Source organism: Pinus tabuliformis, chromosome 7, assembly GCF_031772625.1.
Source record: "Pinus tabuliformis cultivar Carrire ecotype Pingquan chromosome 7, CPIR1, whole genome shotgun sequence".
Lineage (NCBI taxonomy): Eukaryota > Viridiplantae > Streptophyta > Pinopsida > Pinales > Pinaceae > Pinus > Pinus tabuliformis.
The window spans coordinates 487,093,593-487,117,188 of NC_142293.1; the positions used below are offsets into that span (position 1 = coordinate 487,093,593).

General features: G+C 34.7%; 1 pseudogene; it reads left to right on the plus strand.

Moving 5' to 3' along the window:
• Positions 1 to 23,596, plus strand: part of LOC149248147 (pentatricopeptide repeat-containing protein OTP51, chloroplastic pseudogene) — an 86,701-nt pseudogene that overhangs the window by 36,600 nt on the left and 26,505 nt on the right.

Here is a 23,596-nt window from a genome sequence, read left to right on the forward strand (position 1 = left end):
CATAGTTACTTTTAAAAGAAATCCCAATCTTTGATTTGTATCTATTATATATTAAAGAATATTTAGTAGAGGTTAAATCCGTACCATTTATCTAATAATTATTGATAATTAAATTAAAATTTTGTGCTTCAAAATAAACCTATATGTAGATATAATTTAAAAAAAATATAAAATTTTTATTTTAAAAATAAAAAACAATTATAAATATAATTAATGTTGACAAAAAAAAATTAAATCAAACTTTGAAATTTTTTATCCAAAAAAATTCCTATTTAATATTTTATAGATTATCTAAAAGAAATCTAAATTAATATATTCATAAACCAAACATTACTCACCTGGGTATTACAATTCAGTAACAATATATCCAGAATCAATCACATCCACAATAACACATGACCCAATAAATCCAAGCAACCCATATAAATATAGTTTAAAAAAAATCTGAAAATTTTATTTTGAAAATAAAAAACAATTATAAATATAATTAAGTCGACAAAAAATAAATCAAACTTTCAAATTTTTTATTAAAAAAATATTCACATAAAAAAATCTTATTTAATATTTTATAAATTATCTAAAATAAATCTAAACTAATACATTCCTAAACCAAACACATTCCTCACACACTTATTATAATTGGTCAACAATATATCCTCAATCAATCACATCCACAATAACACATGACCCAATGAATCCAAACACCTTATCTCTCCATACGGACTTGCTTTAAATGAGAGTTATCTGAAATGATACCTAATGACTTGTCTTAAATAGAAGTGGTCAGAAATGATCCCCAATGTTCATAGTTCAACGAAAGGTACGTCATTCCCTCTCATAAACCTTGACATAATGTCCCTTAAATCATGAACAATGGGGATGGTATCTGACAGCTAGTATTTAACAATGGGGATGGTATCTGACAGCTAGTATTTAATGCCAATAATAGAAAAGCCAGTGTAATGATTATGTTTTTTTTGGAAAAGTTATGAGTTATATTTTGAAAAAATCAGCAAAGATTTTGTAAATCTAAATAAAAGATGTTAAACTTCATAATTTTGGTGTAGTCTTTAGTGCGATTTTTTGGAGGTTTTTCTGGTGGGTTTTTCCGGTCAAATTTCTCTAAATTCCGGCAGCAATTTATTGAAATCGCAAGTTTGATAGGTAATTTCTGCACAATCAAAGCTTCCTAGGGATTTTTCAGGGTGCTGAATCCAGATATGCAGTTAAAAAACCATTTCAACCAATACAAATCAAGATTTAACCTCAATTTTTTCCATCAGATTCCGTCACCGGAATCTCCAAAAAGTCGCACTAAAGACAACTTACATAATTTTAGGTGCCCTACAAGTTTTTGATGGTGCTGAATCCATTTCCACCATCAAAAATATGATTCAAACACTGGTTCTACATAATTTTTTGAAATCTTTTTATCGGATTCCAATAACTTTTGGCCGTCCATAATTCTTCCCATAAACAACTCCAATAAAAAATAATATCTGACAACTTCCATTTAAAGAAAATCTGTATAGAGATATAATATCTGACAACTTCCATTTAAAGGAAATCTGTATAGAGATAAACGTTACGGCCACTGTACTGCATACTGCACTTTCTTGTAGTCTGTGATAATGGTCATACTCATGGAGCCTAGACGTAACTTCAGTGAAATCGTGAAAAAGGGGATGATATCTTACCGCTAGCATTTAAGGGAGTCTGTATACTGTAATACTTTCTCCCAGGCTCTGATTCACTGATATCTATTCTGACACCTGCCCAATCTCCTTGTCCAATGTCAATCCACAGAACCAACGTCAAAACCAATGTGCCGCATACTGTTGTCTCGCACGGACATGTATTCTGACACCTGGCCAATTTTCTCGCCGAAAGCTATTCTCGCCGAAAGCTATTCACCAGAACGTCAACGCAACGTGGTGAACAGCTTTAACTACAACTTGATATTTTTAAACGGCGGAGGAGTTGTCTGGAAAGTTACGGAAATTCCGGTTATATTTAGAGAAAATTTGGCAAAGATTTTTGTAAATCCAAGTTAGAATTATTAAACTTAAAAATTTTAGGTGTCCTGGATGTTTTTGCTGGTGCTGAATGCATTTCCACCATCAAAAACACGATTCAAATACTGACTCTACAAGATTTTTTGAAATTTTTTTGCTAAATTCCGGCCACTTTTGACAGTCCAGACCAACTCCATGTTTAAAACCCGCATATAAACGGAAACGCATGCTTCTGGATTTATGTTAAAGTTTCCACCTGCATTTCCAATGCAATAGGAAAACTAGAGTAGTTGTTGCGAAGGAGTAGGTAAGAACGTGATTTTCATATTTAGTTACTTCACCTAACGATAGTCTGACTAATTTAATATATATAAAAATATATAGATCGCTGAGAATTTTTTCGGGCATTTATGTCTAAAATGATTATTAGAAATGGCCAGATAGAGAATTGATCCTTAAAAGTTCAAAGTATTTAATAATTAAATAGTCCACTTATTTAAGCCATAATGATTTCCTTGATTAAGATATATTAAACAAGTTTTGCATACCTACTTCATAAAATAGTTTGTCGGGAAAGTGATTGCATAATGTATTTTCTTAGAATTTCAAGAATCATTTCAGTGTTTACATTTCTATTTTAAAATGGAGATTATTTAAAAATTATTAGTATATTTTAAATCATGGTTTAAAGAAAAATTTATCGTAGACACAATGATGACGGGTGGTGGTTAATTTTCTTATTCATGGTATTTTGATGAAATTTCTAAAATGGAATTGTTTTTAGTGTGATTTTTTAGATTTTTTCATGTCGGAATTTGTGGAAAAATTTGAGGTGAAATCTTGATTTGTGTTTTTTTTACTATATCTATGGATTTAATTTAGCACCTGAAAAACCCCTAGGGCATTTGGATCGTGCAAGGGTTACCCATCAAACTTTTAATTTTAATAAATCCCTGTCCAATTTCAAAAAAATTAAACCAAAAAAACTTTCAAAAATTCACATTAAAAACAACTCGTTTCCAAAATTATCATTCCTTAAATCTATCACTATATATCGACTGTGCTCTATACTAAACCCTAATACTTCCTTGTTCTTCCAATAAAGGATTTGATCCACGACAACACTCCCATAGATTGCCATGACATGTCTCCCATTATTCTTACTTGAATTAATAATATGAAAGAATGGTTTATTTTTTAATGAAAAATATAGAGTTTTTGGAGATCGATTTTAAGTATTTTTAAACACGGGTAGTTAATTGAATTAATAATTAACAATATGTAAGAATTGATTGTTTATTTTTAATGAAAAATATATAGTTTTAGGACATTGATTTTAAGTATTTTTAAACACAGGGAGTTAATTGAACTAATAATTATGAAAGAATTTTTTCTTTAATGAAAAATATAAAGTTCTTGGAGATTGATTTCTCCTATTTTTAAAGGAGAGAAGCTAATATTTTAGTTTTTAAGAAATTAATTATAATTTTTTAAGATTATTATATTTAATTATTTAAATAAATTTAGCAAACAATAAAATATTAAAATTATAACTTCTTTAAATTAGAAAACTCAAATTTATAATACAAAAATCTTTACATTATTTAAAACAAAATTTATCTCAAAATATATTTAAGACACCATCAACATCAAATAATTAAAGTGCATATTTAATATATCAAGTATTATTAATTTTACTTCACTTACGTAACTCCTCTGATATACCTTTTACATTCGGACTGAATAATTTATAAAATTATATACATACACAGAATATACATACTATTATATGCCTAATTTATAAATATTGAGCGTGGTACCATTTTATTATTTTTATTTAACGTGACTCCTATATGATTTTTTTTCAGAAGAAAAAAAACATCATATATTTATATTAAGGATATATAAAGGTCTTAGATACAATGACTGTAAGAGACTGTTGCCAACCCTTAATCATATTGCTGTATGAACAATCTATGAACAATCTACTCTTATATGATAATACTATTTGACGTCCACAAACGATGCAGTGGATTTTAATAATTTATAAAACGTTGTATACAAACCAATCATGAATGCTTCGTATCGGGATTTATAAAATAGAGAATTCAGTAATAGGAAGGAAAAAACCAAAATTAATATGGATGAAAAGGCGTGAAGATTTAAATTTTAGTTTTATGTGTTAAATTAAGTAGGAGTCAAATCTTACCTATGTCTACTTAACTTTAGTTTGTTGGAATTGTAGAGATTACTTTTGGAGGAGGGGACTTGGGTTAGGGCCTATTGCGAAAGGTAGAGACATAATTTGTCTCACGGAAACTCATGAACATGATGGTTGCAAAATTCTTGTGTTTGACGATTATTTGAAGTTAGCAATTTGGAACAAGGTAGCAGAAAATGGCAAAGGGTATGGGGGAGTACTAGTTTTAGTGAAAGAAAAAGAAGGCCGTCACATTCAGTGAATTAAAGAATATGCAAATAACCAATATTTATGGTTCAAAATATCAGAGAATGAGAATCACATAAGAATTGTAGCATGCTCGTGCTGAAAAAAAAGAATTGTAGCATGCTATTTTGCCTCTCAAGTCTCAAAAATTTACAAAAATAAGGGGCTAGACAGAAGGGATCTGTATGCAGCTTTAAATAAAGATATTGTCGCGTCCTCTCAACAGGGAGAAGTTCTTTTAGTGGGAGATTTCAATGCTAGAACAATAAATCATCAAGCTAGTATTATTTGTTGCAAAGAGAATCACAATCCTATTTGGCTCATTGAAGAGGAGAATCCCTAATGGGTGAGGTGTTTAGAAGATGTATAAATTTTGAATAATATGACACATATTCACAAAGATTATCCTGATTATACACTTATAAGCGGAACATGCATAATACATAACCTCCTCTACGTTGATCATCAATTTACAGAAGCAGAAACATTCACACGCGTACATAGAAGCATCAATCACACATATCAACATAGTATTTTCTCGGGGAAAGCATCTCGGTAAAAACCCCAACTATCTGTATATTATAGTGATTGAATCATGTAACAATACATAGTACAATACTCCTCACAAGTACTCAGTACTATCTCCACATGCTACACACAATACAGCTCAGATCTGATCTCCAAATCTCCCTCGTTGCTTGCCTGCCTCCACAGCTCAATACCTGCTCAAGAATGAATGAGAATGGTTTACCAAACTCGTATTTAACCTCCAAAGAATCACTCACACTGGGAAAGATGTGAGCAGAGGCTATAATACTTGGTATTGGCCAATTCATTGGCATAGTCAATCCCTTTGATTGTGCAAATCCTCATGCACAACTGATAGCAATCTGATCCTCTAACACCTGTCCCTGCTGAACTGAACATGCACTGACATGCAACTGAGTTAACTGATGTATTCTATAGTTGCATTATGAGTTAATAATTAGTTTAACAACTCATCATTAGTCTATTTGCAGTTAGACTAATTACAACTAGTTTAACCAAGTCAAAATGAACACAACTCCATCAACTCTACAATCAACTCCACCAAACTCAACTGATTGAGTTCTAACTAAAGCAATGCATGTAACAACTCAACTGACCCACAAAGAAAGTGTACTTCCTTCTGACAGCTGCATGTGCCACATCTGTAGCTCAAACTGAAGTGCTCCAAGAGAATAAGATCAAGTTTATAGTCCAAAGATTATTATGAGACAATAATATTTGACTTTTCTATTTTTGACAGCCAGTCTAAAAATAAAATTTGATGACTCCTGCTGTGATCACTCCTGCTGTGGTCACTCCTGTTGTGATCATCCCTGCTGTGGTCACTCCTGCTGTGATCATCCCTGCTGGGATCCAAAAATAGAACTTGCGCCATAGTTTGCCTGCGGGCCCACTTAGTGAAGGCGACTCTTTTCACTAAGCTCCATCATCTTGTTGCATTCTCAACAAGCCTTTCTTGTTGCACACTTTTCAACAGAATATGACAAAGTTACAACCATTTTGGAGAGGACTTGCTTACATTGTGTGGGGTTTTCAACTTAATTATTTGCAATGATCTAGATAGATGAAAAGGTTTGGGAACTTCACTTGCAACACATACAACAGAGCAAGTGTCATTGACTATGTGATGTGTTCACAAAGATTGATACAAAAGATAGATGAAGTTAAGATTGGAGAGCATATTTGGGACTTAAAATCATACCATAACACAATTTATATAAAATTATCATGGTTAGAAGAAATGAAGAATAGGAGGAAAACCCAATGCTCTCGACAATCACTATCAAGGAGCAAAATTCTTCTAACACAAGAAAATTGTACTATCTTCAAGACAATGTTAGAGAGATTAATTCAGAAGGAGAAAATTAGTTTCAAAGGCTTCAACGGTCATGAGTTAACAAATATAATTCAAAGTGCACTTGAGAAGTGCAAAAAAGCAAAAAAATAGGAAATTAGAATCAAATTGTTTTCCATGTAAATGTTTGGTTTAATGAGGAATGCAAAATGGCAAGGAGAACCTTGAAAAAGGCAGGCAAGGAGAAGATGAATGTAAAGTTATATAATATGATACTAAAAAGGAAAAAACATGAGTTCATGCAAACAAGGTGATAAGAGTTAATATATCTAAGCAAGAATAACCCAATTTTTTTTGGCAGGAACTTCAACCAAGGAAGAAGCAAATCGAAAATAATATTACAGCCAATCAATGGTTTGAATATGCAAGGCAAATCTCTGAGAAAGAATAAGAGGTGGAGCCTCCCCCAAGGATCAACACAACTACAAAGCTCTTCACGTTACAGGAGGTGGAGATTGGAATTAAGAAGATGAAAACAGGAAAGGAAAAGGACTTGGTTGAACTTCAAGCATCTAAAATGGGGAATGAACACTCTTGCACTGCACATCATGGAAATATTCAACAACATCATTCAATAAGGATTCCCAAGAGACTAGACAACTAGCCTAGAAATACCCCTTATTAAAAGAGGAGACATTAATAATCATTCCAACTATAGAACCATTACGATCAATCATTTGTTTGCAAAGCTTTTCAGCAACATGGTAGAAAATAAAATTAGTAAGTGGGTAGAAGTAAAAGAAAAGATGGCGAGAGGACAAGTAGGTTTTAGGCCGAAGCATTCTACAATGGATCATGGTATCACATTGAGACACAATGTTGAAAAGGTTTGGGAGGACAAAGAAGAAGTATTATGCTGCTTTGTTGGCTTCAAAAAGGAATTTGACACAGTCCCTAGAGATAAGTTGTGGCGTAGAATGGAAGAACTTGAAATTCTTTTGCATTATAGAGCCGATGTCCATAGAATTTATGAAGAGATAAAAGTCAAAATTAGAACCTCAATAGGTATTTCAGAAAGCTTTAGAAGTGACATTGGAGTCAAGCAAGGTTACCCTCTATCCCCTACTCTTTTTGGTTTATATATTGATAAACTGGAAGAGTGGCTAAATCTGCAAGGTGGAGATGGTGTTCGGTTGGGGGAATTTGTAATAAAGCTTCTTTTATATGTTGATAATCTTGTATTGATTTCTAAATTGGCCCATGGAATCCAAATGCACCTATATTCCCTTGAGCATTTTTGTAGAGCAGTGGAGATGCAAGTCAACACTAGGAAGACCAAACTAATGATTTTCTCTAATAAAAAGAAGCAGAGCCAACATATGTTCTTCTTTGAAGGCAAAATTCTTGAAGAATTAAATGAGTACAAGTACATCAAGATTGATTTCAACAAAAAACTTAATTGGGAGGACTACAAAAAGAAGAAAATATTAGGAGGGTCAAAAGAATTATATGCTCTTCAAACTAGATGTAGAGAGGCAAAGTTATGGGATTGGAAAACAATTAAAGTTCTTTTTGGACTCCTAGTTTGTCTAGTGATGCTATATGGGTATGAATTGTGGGCTAGCAGCACCCCCATCTCAAAATGGAAACAAATTGAGAAAATCCAAAAACGCTTGATCACGAGCAAGTTCAAAATAAAAAGTTTGGTAACTTATGAGATAATGTTAAGTGGAACAAGAGAAACTCCCATCGAAGCGATTTCTATGGTGCGGCCCATAAGGTACCTAAAAAGAATTGGGCAAATGGAAGTAGGTAGATGGTCTAATGTTATCGTCAATGAAGGCATGAGTGAAACAAAGAAAACATGGATGAAACAAAACTACACACAGATGCAAAAAAGGAATATGTACCTCAATGCTTGTCCCACAAATAGCAAGGAGGTAAAGAATTTTGTTATGAAGAAGTTTTGTAAATGGATATGGGGAAAAGAGTTGTGTAGAAAGAATAAGTACTACATTGAGGAATTCAACCCTACATGTGATCTACAAGGAATTCATTGGAGCTAGCATTTCGTGAAGGGAAAAGGTTCTTATTGCTCGATTAAGAACCAAATTGCATCAACTTTGGTGTGAAACAGGGTTCTGGAAAATGCCTAAAGAAGCTTGGGAAGAATGGATGTGTACATTTTGCACGTCTAGGGCAGTGGAATAAAAATTCATTTTGGAATGTGGTGCATTCAAATATATCAGAGAAAGTTATGGGAATATGTTAGCATCGGTTTCTTGGCATTGTCTTTTCAGCAAGGGGATTGTTGGAAGGTTGGGCCAGCTCATCATCAATTTGAATAAGAAAAGGATTGAATTGCAAAAGGTGGAAAACAAGGAACTAATGGTCCCATAGACTATTTAGTCTCGTGGATGTTAAAATATCATTTCATTTCATTTCAATAGAGGACCTGGGTGACAATGAAATTTGAATGGGGATTGAAAAAAATTAAAACGGGATTGTCAAGTTTTCCATTGGCGCAATTTCTAATATCTGGACAAATCAATGGCCAATGCACTATATATATGTATTGTCTGAGGCCTCTACTCGTCTTTTTTTATTATTATTTCTTGTGGGTCGTATGTCGCTGAAAGCTGATGTGCATTGATTGTTTTGCGTGAGTTTTACATGGAAATGTTAAATTTTTTGTGTTTTAGATATTTTCAATAAGATTTATGATATATAAAATTGTGATTTTAATCATTTATAAAAATAATTTAATATAAACATAGATTCAATATTTTCAAAAATTTTAAGACATTTTTATTATAATATATTATATAATTCAAAATTGTAATTCTAACATTTTTTATATATCTAAACACTCTTATTGTACTATACCATACAAATTACAAATTTCTACACAATATTAAACAAAATCTTAAAAAAAAAATTATATAGCTCAAAATTGTAATTATAACCAATCTTACCAAATTTAATAACAAATCTTACCGAATCTTAGACCAAATTAATAAAAAAAATTAAACAAATTAAACTATAATCATTTTAATTACACTACAATCCAATATTATCCATGCTCTAACTCTTCCAACTCTCTGTGATTTAATTACGTTGCAATTTGACATAATCCTGATCTTGATAATAAACTTTTCAAAATTCAAGAACTTCATAGCGAGTGTCACAATACCATTGTGTAGCATTATAGTTGCAGGCTTTTGCTTTTTTTGGTATTATATTTTTCAACTTATTTTTCTTAAAGATTTTAATGTGGTGAATTCATTTATAGATTTAAAAATGTATTTTAAATAATTAAATTTTATAACATATTATATAATTAAAATTAAATTAAATAAAAAAAATTAAGAAACTAATTAGCTGTAATAAAAAGATTTAAAAATGTATTTTAAATAATTAAATTTTATAAAATATTATATAATTAAAATTAAATTAAATAAAAAAAATTAAAAAACTAATTAGCTGTAATAAAAAGACTGTAATTATATTTTTTTTAGTCTAGAATATCATATTTTTGAGCAAAGACTGTAATTATATATTTACACCTAGTCCAATGGAGAATCATTATATGTTAAGTAGGTAACACATTGAGGATTAGTTTAGTGCTATGCCCAGTAAATTTTATCCGAAATGGAATTACTTTGCAAGACACGTACATTGAATGAATGATAAGCACAGAGTGTATTATACTTAATTCAAATGGATCTGCATTACTTACTACATTCCATTGAAGTGTGTGTTATTTTTTTTGGTTTTATTCTTTTTTTTCGGTTTATTTCGGTAAGTTATTAGTGATACCAAGTTACATAAGTTATTATTTTCTATTTTTTTAAGTCCAGTATGAAATGGGAAAAGAGACCATTGACATGGTAACAGTTTGTGAAAAAACATACGAAGTAGCAAGCAAATATTTAAAATACTAAGTAGCATGCAAATCTATGTAGCCTTGAGAGGAGCCAACTAACTATATCCATTTAGAAGGTATATTAATTAGAATCTTATTAATTTAACTATATCTATTAATTAGAAGGCTATCAACCTTAATAAGCCACTTATTATAAGAACAAAAAAAAAAGATAATAATTTCAACGCAATATAGTTTTTGCTTTTATAGTTAATTAATTGATTAAGGTCATGCTTTTTTCAGTGGGGTTTGCATTTTGCTTGCATTTCTGTCTCTGCACACGTTTCTTCTTCTACACAAAAAAAATAACTTCCTCCACACACGTTTCCTTTGCATAGGTTCCTCCACACGTGCTTCCTCTGCACGTTCCTCCGCATACACTTCCTCTGTGCAGCCACCTCCGCACACGTTTTTTCTGCACACACTTAATCGACACAACTAAACATCTCCTAGGAGTTTATAACTCTCTCTTGGAAAATAAAATAACACACTATGTTTTTGAAAAATAAAATTAGTTAGAGGTCTGAATCAGAGTTGTAGTCGCACTAGAGGCTAGGAACGAAAGCGAAAGGAATTTATTTGTTTATTTTAACGCGAATTGAGATCAATCAATGTTCTTGAGGTATGATGTGCTAGAAGGTAATTCGTCGCCCCTCATGTGCATAGTGAATTTCCATATTTATCGTATGCTTATATTTGCTAAATGTGCAGAGGTTTATATAGCTAAATATTTAATTGGTTAGTGTTTGTGTCATATTTCGGTATAGCTAAATGTTTAATTGGTTAATGTGCAGAAGTTTATATAGCTAAATGTTTAATTGGTTATATGTGCGGAGGTTTATAAACCAAATACATACTTGCTAAACATGTGGAGGTTTATATAGCCAAATGTTTAATTGGTTATATGTGCGAAGTTTTATAAACCAAACACATATTTTCTAAATGTTCTTAGGTTTATATAGCTAAACCCATATAAATCAAACACAAACACATATTTTCTAAATATGCAAGAAATTGATTGTTGGACAAAGTACCATTGCTAGAAAGTGCCCATTATTTCTTGACAATTCCTAAGAATTTCAAATGGATTACTCGCTAAACTCTTACACGATAATCGATTAAATTTCAAATATGGTGAATAGTTAAAATTTCCATTGTGCGGAGGTACAGAGTAGCCTCGTGATCCAAGTGTATATTGGTGGCCACCCACCTATTCCACTTGGACCCCTAACATTGTTTTATTCAATTTTTTAGTTTCCTTAATGGTAGCACAATTCACTATTTTTCGAGTTTTTTGGGTCCTGAACATTTTGAGGCCCTAAACGACGTTTTTAGGGAAAACAGAGAGACCAAAAATGTCTCAAATTGGCTTGCCAGTTTGTTTTTCGGCCTTCTCTTCAACATCCTCAAACCGAGGTATTATGATAGCCAAATGGATATCATATGCCAAAGTTACGACTCCAGGAAGTTGATGTACCAATTTACCCAAACGGGGCCCACAGTTTTGGCGCTTCATCTCCTAGGGTTGGGTTTTTTTTATTTTTAGGATTTTCCATTGTTTCTCAATAATAAATAGGCCTTTGAGCCTCATTGTAAAATAGTTTAGAGTATGTAGCCGCCACATCTCTTCTCAGAGATAAGCTACCATCGCCCGAGCCATCTTATTTCCATTCTGTTTGTAAGCATAGTTCAATATTTTTCTATTAATGAAATGAAGTGTTTTTCTGCTGCATCTCTATATTGATGATTATATTTGTAAATTGTTGCATTCCTATTTAAGTTTGAATCAGTGGTATTAGAGCGGTCTACTCTTTCTCTGTTTTTCTTTGCATGTCCCCAACGAGGTCAGGGTATAAGGAGTTAAGGCTCGATCTAGTTGAACCGTTGCAAGATCAGCCTCACAAAACCCAATGACCTCCCATGGCGGAAGAAAAGGAATATGAGGGGGCAGGAGATCCTTTCAAAATGTTGCTCGAGGAAGCCCTCGAATGACGAAGGGACACGATGATGGATACCTTTGTCCAGATCCTTCAATGACTACCCATAGGCGAAGCATCTTCATTTAGAAAGCACTTTGGAGGCGCTGCTCCTTTTAAGTACACGTTATCTTCGATATTCCCATATTAGAAGGCCAGATAGATGTAGACATTGTAGTTAAATGGTTAAATCTTTTGGAAGGATATTTTTCAGTTCATGAATTTTCCAATCGAGAAAAGATTACTTTTGCACTTCTCAAAGTCACCCCACACGTCAAGGACTGGTGGGAAACCTACTGTGAACAAAAGGATGAGAGTGAACCCTCACTGTTTTCAGCTGCACCCACTTGGGATTCTTTTCGAGACGCCATTAAGGAACAATATTACTCTGTCGGGAGCTATGAAGATAAATACATAAAGTGGACCACGCTATAGTAGGGAAGGGACCAAGATGTGTGAGAGTTCACAAATATTTTCCATACCCTTCGCACGAAGTTGGGTATCAAGGATACTAAGCGGAATTTGGTGCTCAAGTACCACAAATGTCTACACAAGTACATCCAGGACAAGATGGAGTTCCTGGATATTTCCTCGCTTTACATGGCGTATCGGTACGCTATCGAGATTGAACAAAAGTTTAAACAGAAGAAGCAGGAATTTGGATCCATGAATCCAAAGCAAGGAAAAGGCACCCCCAAACCACAAAAAAAAGGACCAATCCAAGGCGGGGCTACCCAGGATAGCCTGCCGAAGCCGCAATCAAAGAACAACACCATGAAGACAAAGAAAGACATGGGAAAATGGTGCGAGTTCCATAAGATTTCCATTCACAATACAAGTGAGTGTTAGGCCATGCAGTCACTGGTGGCCGAGATGAAGGCTTTTGAATCAAATGCATGTTCCAACTATGAATCAGAACCCGACAAGGGAACTGACAAAGGGAAGCAGATCATTGATGTGGATCCCAGTGCCACCATGGCCACCACCAAGTTCTAGAGGATTGAGCCTGGAGATCTAGAGGAGGGGGAATGCCTCTTACATTCACAAATGTGGGTGAAGGGTTCTCCACTGCAGTTCATTATTGACATCAAGAGCTAAAAGAACCTCATTTCAGTAGAGGTCGTGAAGCGGCTAGGCCTAAAGACTACCACACATCCACAGCCGTACACCATCGGGTGGCTTCACCAAGGACGAGATCTTCACATCATTTAGCAGTGTCACCTTCCCTACAGCATCAAGACCTTCACAAATGAGGTGTTGTGTGATGTTAATCCTCTTGAAGTTTGTGATGTATTGTTAGGAAAACCATACTTGTGGAAGCGACATGTTATATATGATTCTAGACCTCGCTCTGTGATTATTACCTTGGCCAACAAGTTGTATAGGATACTGGAGGTAGGCCCACCTACTGCCATCTCTTTGATCACTGCAAAGCAATGCAGTAAGATCATTTCCCAGACTAGGAAATTTGTTTTCCTTATGATTCGTCCTCAGTGCAAGAAGAAGGTTGTGGCCACGGCTCCCAGGCAGGGCTCTTCTGCACAACAACAACATATGGACAAGGTTGTGGAGGAGTACAAGGATATTTTCACCTCACCTACAGGGGTACCTCTGCACTGTCAGGTCAAGCACTCCATCGATCTGACCCTGGGCACGCCGCTACCCAATGGGCCAATCTATTGGTGCTTTGTTATGGAGAACGATGAGATCAGGAGGCAGATTCAGAAACTATTGCAAAAAGGGCACATCAGGCCAAGCTCATCACCTAGTGGGAGCATGATTGTATTGGTACAGAAGAAGGATGGTACCTAGAGGCTCTATATTGACTACCGAGCATTGAGTAAGATCATTGTCCAAAATAGGTACCCAATTGCGCGGATTGATGACCTTCTTGACCAACTCAAGGGGGCCAAATATTTCATCAAGATTGACTTGAAGTCAGGTTATCACCAGGTGCCTATCGAACCCTCTGATGTGTGGAGGACAAATTTCAAATCCAAGGAGGGCCTTTTCGAATGGTTGGTCATGCCATTCGGATTGACAAATGCCCCTGCAACCTTCATGAGACTAGTGGACGACATATTTCGACCCTTCACCAATGCATTTGTGTTGGTGTATTTAGATGACATCTTGATCTTCAGCCAGAGTTGGGATGAGCACCTCCAGCATATTCGACAAGTCCTTCAAACCCCGCGACAACACAAGTTGTGTGTTAACTTGGAGAAATACACCTTTGGCTTGACCCAGGTTCGATATCTGGGGTACATAATTGATGAGAAGGGTGTACATGTGGACCCATCCAAGGTACAAGTCATTCAAGATTGTCCAGCCCCAACCACTCTAACAGAGCTCTGCAACTTTTTGCAACTTCTACCATAGGTTCGTGTTGGTGTTCTCTCATATCACTTGTCCTTTAAATCAATTCACCAAGGGTGGAGCAAAAACAAAGTTTTTTTGGTATGAAACCCAACAATAAGCGTTCTCTGAGTTGAAGAATCATCTCTCTTCTGCACTAGTGCTAACATTACCAGACCTACAACAACCATTTGAGATTGAGACATATGTCTCTGAATATGCTATTGGTGCAGTTCTTACTCAGCATGGGCATCCAGTGGCTTACCATAGTGAGATACTTTCAGACATAGTCCGAAAGTACCCCAATTACGACAAAGAATGTATTCCGTTGTGCAGGCTTACTGTCAATGGAAGAATTACATTATGTGGAAGGAAAATATCATCCACATAGACCACCAACCTCTACAATTCATATAGACATGAGGGAAGTTGCAAAACAATCGTCATTAGAAATGGTCCACCTACCTGAAATAGTTCCATTTGAACATTAAGTATAAGAAGGGAAACACCAATAATGTCCCCGATTGCCTCAGTCGACCACCAGTCATGGCACTGATTACTGTGCTCGACACTTTTGGGCACGAGACATTGGGGTGGCTGCATATTTACAAGAGTGATGCAGAATTCGGCAGCACATACCAAACACTCCTGGAAGGGAAGCAAGTTCCAAATTTTCACCTTCATGATGCATTGTTGTGCCACCTGGGACACATTTGTGTTCCTTCAAGCGAGCGTGCCAAGATGATTTGGGAGGCGCACTACAGTCGGGTCGCTGGACATTTTGGAGTAGAGAAAACAATGGCGGTATTGCAGAAGTATTTTTATTGGCCAAAACTTCGTCAGGATGTTGGGGAATACATTAGATCCTGCACTACATGCATCATTTTCAAATGAACCATCAAGAAGCAGGGCCTGTATACTCCTCTACCTACTCCTAGTCGGCCTTGGGAATCTATCTCCATGGATTACATGTCAGGCCTCCCTTCTACTAAGCACATAAATGATCGTGTTTTCGTGGTTGTCGGCAGATTCTCTAACATGGCCATCATGACAACCCGCAAGAAGAGTATCACAATAGAGGCCACTGCTAGGCTCTTCTTTGAGTGAGTGCCGGTACACTTTGGGATCCCATAGTCCATTGTCTCAGATCAGGATAGCAGATTCGTGATTGAATTTTGGTTAAGTCCCTGGTCAATGTTGGATACAAAACTTATTAAGTGCATGAATTTCCATCCCCAAATTGATGACCAAACAGTTGTCAACGGGATGATCGTACACATTCTACTCATGTACAACTAGATGAACCCATGCATAAGGGATGAAAGCCTCCCCTATGTCCAGCGCAGTTACAACAAAGCTCTCCATAGCTCAACATGCCACGACCCCTTTTAGGTAGGGCTGGAATTTCAACCATTATGTCCCATTGATGTGGCCATACCATTTGCAACTACTTAGGAAGATTCGTCCCATGTCCAGTCTGAAGACGTCAGGACTAACAACTTCATTGAGTGCATTCAATACATCTGGCAGCAGGTCCATTGTATATTGGACAAAGCCAATTCTAAGTACAATCAGTGCCATGATCAGCATCGGGTGCCGCATAGTTCCAGGTGGGTGACAAAGTTTGGCTACATTTGCAGAAGGAGCACCTTGCTAGACCCCACCACAAGCTTCGCCCACTCCGATATGGGCCATACACCATCACAAAGGTTGCAGGGGACAATGTCTTCGAGCTTAGAATTCCAGTGTTCCTTGGTCTACACCCAGTGTTCAATGTAAACCACCTTTGGGCATACTTTCCACCGTTGCTGGACACATCCGATGTTGCAGAACAACTCACACCAGCAGAGCTAAACCCAGACTGCATGGAATGGGCCACCACTAATCGGATCATGGACACACAGATCAAGAACACTCGCCAGCAGAAGATCCAACTATATCGAGTTGTCAAAGCTGGCCAACTCCTTCACCAAGGCAAGTGGCTCACCAGGGACCAAGTTCAACAGAAGTTTCCCCATCTCATGGAGGCACTCAACACAATGGGGACCATTTCTTCCTAAGGGGGAGGAATGATCCAAGTGGATATTGGTGGCCACCCGCCTATTCCACTTGGACCCCCAACATTGTCTCTTTCAATTTTTGGTTTCCTTAATTGTAGCACAAATTACTATTTTTGGCAGTTTTCGGGTCCCGAACTTCCAGAGTCATTTTGAGGCCCTAAACGTCATTTTTACGGAAAACAGAGAGAATGAAAACGTCCCAAACTGGAAATTAGCAGAGTTGGAAGATATTCAAATTACTAGAATCAACAATACATGTGGAGCTAAGTTTCATACTATTGATACTTGTGATATATGCAATCTTATCATAAAACATTGACAATAATTGTCTGCTCGCTTCATTTGAACTGAATGTACAAACTCCATATCTAACAAGCATCGAGAGGGATCAAATCTATTGAGATGCAAACATTTTTTAGAGTGAAAAGAGATTTGATCCCTCTCAATGCTTATTAGATCCGAAGTTAAGATGGATCTAGGTTGGTTTAGTCACTTGAAGGATGGCCAAATTCCAAGCCCTATGGCCCATTAAACATAAAGGAAATGTATTTGTAGGAGAGGAAGTAAGGAGCTCTTAATATATGGGTCTAAACAAAATAAAAAAACTACAAATAAAACATGCATCACTCAGCATGTTGGTTGTCTACATTGTAATGGCTATCATCAAAGTAAGGAAGTCTATAGCCAATAATAATAGGATTTGATTGATTTACAAACTATTTTATTTTCTCAATTCATGAAGCCAAGATAAATGAAAAATACATCAATAAATTTGGCCTATTGCAAAAGGAAAATACATTAAAATAAGTTTCCATGGGTGTAGTCAACATAGTTTCATATTTATTGTACCATTATTCATTATTCACTTATTATCTATTTTTTCACTAGTATGAGAAAAAGAGGCCCCTTATGTTTTTTAGCTTCACACATGCCTTTGATGAAAACACCTATGATGATACTAATGTTTCCATACTTAGTAGCTATTTATTATTCAAAATTGGTCAATTGCACCCACTCTTGGATGCTCTTTCGTCATACAAATCTATCATCCCACAACTCCTCCAAACATATGGGCAACTACACATATGTATGCCAAAAAAAATATGTTCACATGTTTCAAACATAAGAAAATATATTCATTGTTGTGCCATATAGCCTTTCAAATTTATTTAATACACATCTACCTGTTTAACTTCAATGAACAATTAGCTTTGGTTAGTAATGAACAAAAACATGATGCTTATTTAAGATTGCATTGAACCATTTGAAAACTAAAATGCACATGTTCCATCTATTCATAAGGGAGCTATGTTCTATCCTTAGTTGTAAATGAACCCAAACAAACTTAGTAAATAGGATACCTTATTCAAAAATTTAAAATGCATTCAGTCAGTGATATGGAAAAGACATCTAGTTATGTCTCTTAAAAACGAGTGTAATAGTTGCAATGGTTTATCCATTACTTCCAATAGTTTTAGAATGATTGCAATGCTTTATCCATTACTTTGAATAATCAATGGTGGTTGTTTGATAGGAGCCATAGCTATTATGGATTCCATGAACTCTTTGACATCATGCACAAGGCCAACTCAAGTAATGCATAGTTTAGTGTTAGTTGGAACATAGTCTTGTATACACAATGCACGTGCCATATAATAAATTTAAGAGGAATTACTTTTATTATAAGAATATTTTTAGTTATTTGTGATTTATAAGATGAAACTGAAAGCATTTTCATCCCAATAGATGCTACTGAGAGCATCTCTCATTCATTAATTGAATACATAGCAACATGTTTAAAATCCTCTAAAATTTTCATTCCTCTTCCATACATGAATTCAACTTTTCCTCACACATTTACCAAATCATATCATTTGTCACAGTTTAGTTTGAGGTTAAAAGTGTCTTTCATGGACAATTATCATGCCATATAATAACTTTCAAACCAAAGAACATCGCTAACCTCACTTTCATCATTTTTACTTTTTTAGTTATTTGTCCTTTATTAGATACTGTTTAGAGAATTTTTCGTCATTGACATTTTAGTTATTTGTCCTTTATTAGATACGACCCATAGAATTTTTCATCCATTGAGATACTACCTAAAACATCTGTCATTCGTCAATGGATACACATAGAAACATGTTTAAACTCCTTTTCTAACATTTGCATCTTGCTTACTCGCATGTATTTAACTTATCCTTCCACACATTTTCTAGATCATTTTTCGTCTACTAATTATTCACAAAGAAACATATTTAAATTCCTTTTTAATATTTTCATTACTCTTCCTCGCATGAAAATAACCTGTTTTCTCATATATACCAATAATAATAGAAGGCTCATTTAGATGTATGGACTCCTCCTATAACTTAGATGATTTCTTTCCATTCATGGGCTAGAAAATGTTAATAGAGGAACTTATTTGCAAAATGTAAAGTTGGTATTCGAGCATTCTCATTGCAACTTCTTTAGTTCCTTTTGGATGTAACAACTTGGAATTGAGCAAAAATGTGATGCCTTTGGTGAAGAATCCTCAAGTTCTAACTAGAATATAGGTGGAAGGAAAAGGAAAACAAGGTTTGAAGCTTCAACAGTTACTTCTCTTAGTGAAATGAACATTGAGGTATGTCCTATTTTTCCTTTAAAGCTCTTGTCTAGAACTTAGAATTTTTCTATTTCTTTGTTTCATTTTCTCTCCAAGAAGATCCAAGAAATTCATATTTTGATTTTTCTTTCTTGGATTCCCTTTATATTAGAATATACCCTTTGATTTTGATTTCAAGATTTCCTAACACGATTTGGGATGTTCTCCCACGCTACTTTATGACATTTTCAATCATTTTTGTTTATCAATTTATTATTCTACTCATCATAGTTCCTGTAATACGGTTATTTTTTGAACCATATTCCTCAAAATGATCCAAGAAAGTAGAGAGGAGGGTTGTGGTGGCATTGATTAAATGGTAAGCCAATTAGATAACCCATGCTAGTAGGAGGGTGTGTAGGATTGGATATTAAATCTAATTAGATTTCTTGTAATTGCATTGGTATTTGATATCATGTTCCCATCTTGAACCTAATAAGACTTCCCTATTTCTACATCTGTAACCCTAAATATTATACAACAATATTGAATGCATGGGAAGTTGGTTGAGTAATAAAGTCAATTAGCTTTCCCTTGTGAGTCTTGGTATTTGATAGCATTTTTTATTTATTTATTTATAAACCTTGAGACCAATTCCATTTTGCTTCCATAGTTCTATATTTCTAACTCTAAATATTATATCATAATGAGACTATTTTTTTTTCACTCACACACATAAGTACGTTTGAATAAAAGTGATATTTTTTGGTTAAAGTAACCCACCTTCCTTTTTAACCCATTTTTGGAGTCAAACTAAGTTATATGGACTTGTATCAAATGTAGTTTGACATATATTTTAGTTTCCTTTCATATTAGAACACTCTTAATATATTTGTTGTTTTCCTCTTGCACATTGAATCGATAAGATAATGCCCAAAAAGTGTAGAAGCTAAAAAGGAAGATGATGATTCGAAGTCTTAAGCTAAGCAAGGAATCCACATTATGAAGCATAAACTAAGTCCACAATGATTTTAACAAAATTTCAAGCCTCTAAAGCCACCCAAAGACTACATCCATCTGAGAGCAAGGAGATGCCCAACTATTGATAACCATAAATTTGTTGAGAATAATTTTATAATTTTGTTTTCAAAACATAGGTAAAATAAGTCTTCAAATTAATTAAGTTAAAAGTTGAATGGTTGTTTCAAAACTTAGCACCTAAAGTGCATTACCTTTATAGTTGGAGAGACCACAATCCTTTCAAATACCAAGCAATGATAGATTATTACAAAATGGTAAAACAATATTGTTTAATTAGTTGATGAAAAAGATAAAGCATATCATTCTTAGCTAATGAGTACACATCTATACAGTTATTAGTCATATAATATATGTTGATGAAAACCTCAAAATTAAAGAACTTATAAGTATTTCCTCTTAACGACATGATCAAAGAGAAAAGATTAGCGAATGAATGAACCTTTTGTAGGATCTTGTTCCTACATATAACAAGACGGCTGCCTGGCAGCTAGTCCCTGCCTTGAGTGAGGGAACCGAACCTGGGGTTTGCACTAGATGCCAACAATAGATATGAGCTACTAGACTAGTGAGAGCGTTACCTAAAAGTCTATAGGTAGTAGTAGATACAACAGCAGAGACAGAGTCAGTAGGCTCATAGCCACCATCAGCAACAACGCCAACAATAGCGGAGGTTGAGATTGGAGATTGAACTCTTGTTTGATCTGTCTTTAAAGAATTTGTGAATCAATAAACATGTACGGGTTTGCCATCACAACAAGTTTCGCTTGCCCATTGAATACAAGTAACATTAAGCAATAGTAATATAAATGGGATAGAAGACCCATGAACAAACAACGGGATCAAACATGATTTAAGTCTGACTGTTAATAGCAATGAACACGTATCTCTTTGATGTTTAGTGTCGAAGGAAACAAGGGATCAAACATGCTTTAAGTATGACTATTAATAGCAACGAACACATATCTCTCTTTTATTCATGGACGAAAGGCTTGTTAAGCAAAACTAAAAAAAGAGGCCACAAATATCCACTGATCATTTGGTTTTATCAATCAATCTTTTTATTCTCATGACACAAAGACGTATACAAATGAAAAACAATCTTTTTATTCTCATGACACAAAGACGTATACAAATGAAAAACAAGAGAAGGAAAAAAAAGTGAACATATCGTGTGATATCTGGACACTTCAATATATGCAGATATACATCATCTATATCTCAAAACTTATATTTGGAGGCTCAGAACTTTTTGCTAATGCATATTCTCGACGTCATGCATGTTGTACTAGACTCGAACTTTGATGTATCTTGAACAAACCTTGACACAGCCACGTATCTCTCATGCCATCAACGCGAACCTGCATGCATACCAAATGCCTTATTCCAGATCTGGGATGCATGCATACCAAATGTCAGGATCTACGAGGCTTCTCTGTTAGGTTCTATGAACGCCAACCTGCATGCATATGCAGAAGATATTCAGAAGATAGGCATCTATTAACGGTAGCTACGGCACAATCAGTGGATGGCTTCCGGGCACCGGAAACCCCGTCTGTATGTAAGATCGTGGTGATCTGTGGCCTGATGAATGGCTATGTTCGTATATTATAGTGGTGCTAATGAATTATCATAGTACTCCAGCCAGGGTTGGAATTTGGATTCCTCTTTACCCATCATACAATTTTTTTTTACGTTTAGGTCTTTATGCTGCCCTTCAAGAAACGTTATGTTTAAAATTTTGCCCTTCCAAAGGTGATGTTTTGATAATAAATTAACGCTTCACTAATAAAGGTTCCATTAAAAACACATATCTATCATAAGAAAATAAAAAACAAATGACCATAACACATAAATGACTTATTGAATCCTGAAATTTGGTTTGAAATTATATGGAACACTCACAATAAAATCTGCATAACTCTGAAATCAAATGTCCTTGACTCAGACATGCCATAACATGATATTACTAAGGAGTTCTTATGGGACGTATAAGATGACCAACAAAGTAAAACTATGAGATGGGCTATCCTCTGCATCGTCTCCATGATCATAATCACATGGAATCAATGTGAGGGTCCACCGTGGAGAGTTTGTAGTCAAATAAGTACAATGTATAAAAAGTGTTCTAGTACTTCATAAGCTTCATGAGCCATATCTTTCAAATCTTTTAAGTGATATGTTGAGACACTCGATATCTGGTGCAAATTGTAGTAGAAGCGACACTTCCACTGTTCTATAGGTGATATTGTGACATAGGATAACTTTCATAAGTGAGTGGTGAGTCGGTGACATTGTGACAGACCTCTGGCCCAAACAATTCAATAAAGGTGGGTGGCCAATACACTCAGGGAGAGTAAGTGGGAACAAGCAAGATTGTGGTCCAAAATTATTGTGACAAGGAAGAGGTTTTGTTCTTTTAGCTATGTAGGTTCGATGATGCACTAACACACTCATGGATTGATTGTTTGATTCATTCGAGTGAGAATTTTAATGATGTTTGCATAAGAGGTAGATACATATTCGTTGGATTTCAAGGAAACTATTTGGACTTAGATTCTAATCCAACTTACCCTAATCAAATGAACGAATTGTGAGTTATTGAACGACATTCCTTCTAAGGAGTACGAAATATATATGTTTTCTTCCCCTTGTACCTTCTAGGTGACACTTATGGGAATTCAATCATATTAAGATTGAGCATCTGAAGAGATCTCATCATGAACAAAACATTTCAAACCAAGCCAAATTTGTTGTGTTGTGGGCACATATATATATATATATATATATATATATATATATATATATATATATATATATATATATATATATATATATATATGATATAAAGTCTCTATTAGACTAGATGCTTATTGATCACTTAGTTTTGTAGACATATATTTAAGGAGACTAGGTAATAACCTTTGTTGAATGGTCTCAAATCCATTTTCCTGGTTGTGTGTCCTTAGGCTTTAGGTGATTTTGTGCTAGTTGTAAGTATCGTAATTCCTACTTTAATAAAAATATGTTTCACTTTCTATCTGTGTGCATATTCAAATTCACTTGAGAGCTCTCTTCAATTGGCATGGTCCACTCACATGCACCTCAAGCTCATCAACAAGAAAGCAAATCAATGAAGGTAAAAAGGGGCCTAAATGGATTTACCCATGGAAAATTGAAATCTTGCAAAATTAATGGCACAAAAGAAAGTAGGGAAAGACCGAGAATGTGAAACCTAGGAATAAAAATACGCAACATTGTTATCTATAAGTTTATAATTTCTATTTGTAATCATTCCTAAAGTATGAAAGAGCCAAACAAAGGTCATTTCTAGAAGGTTTTGTTAAAAAA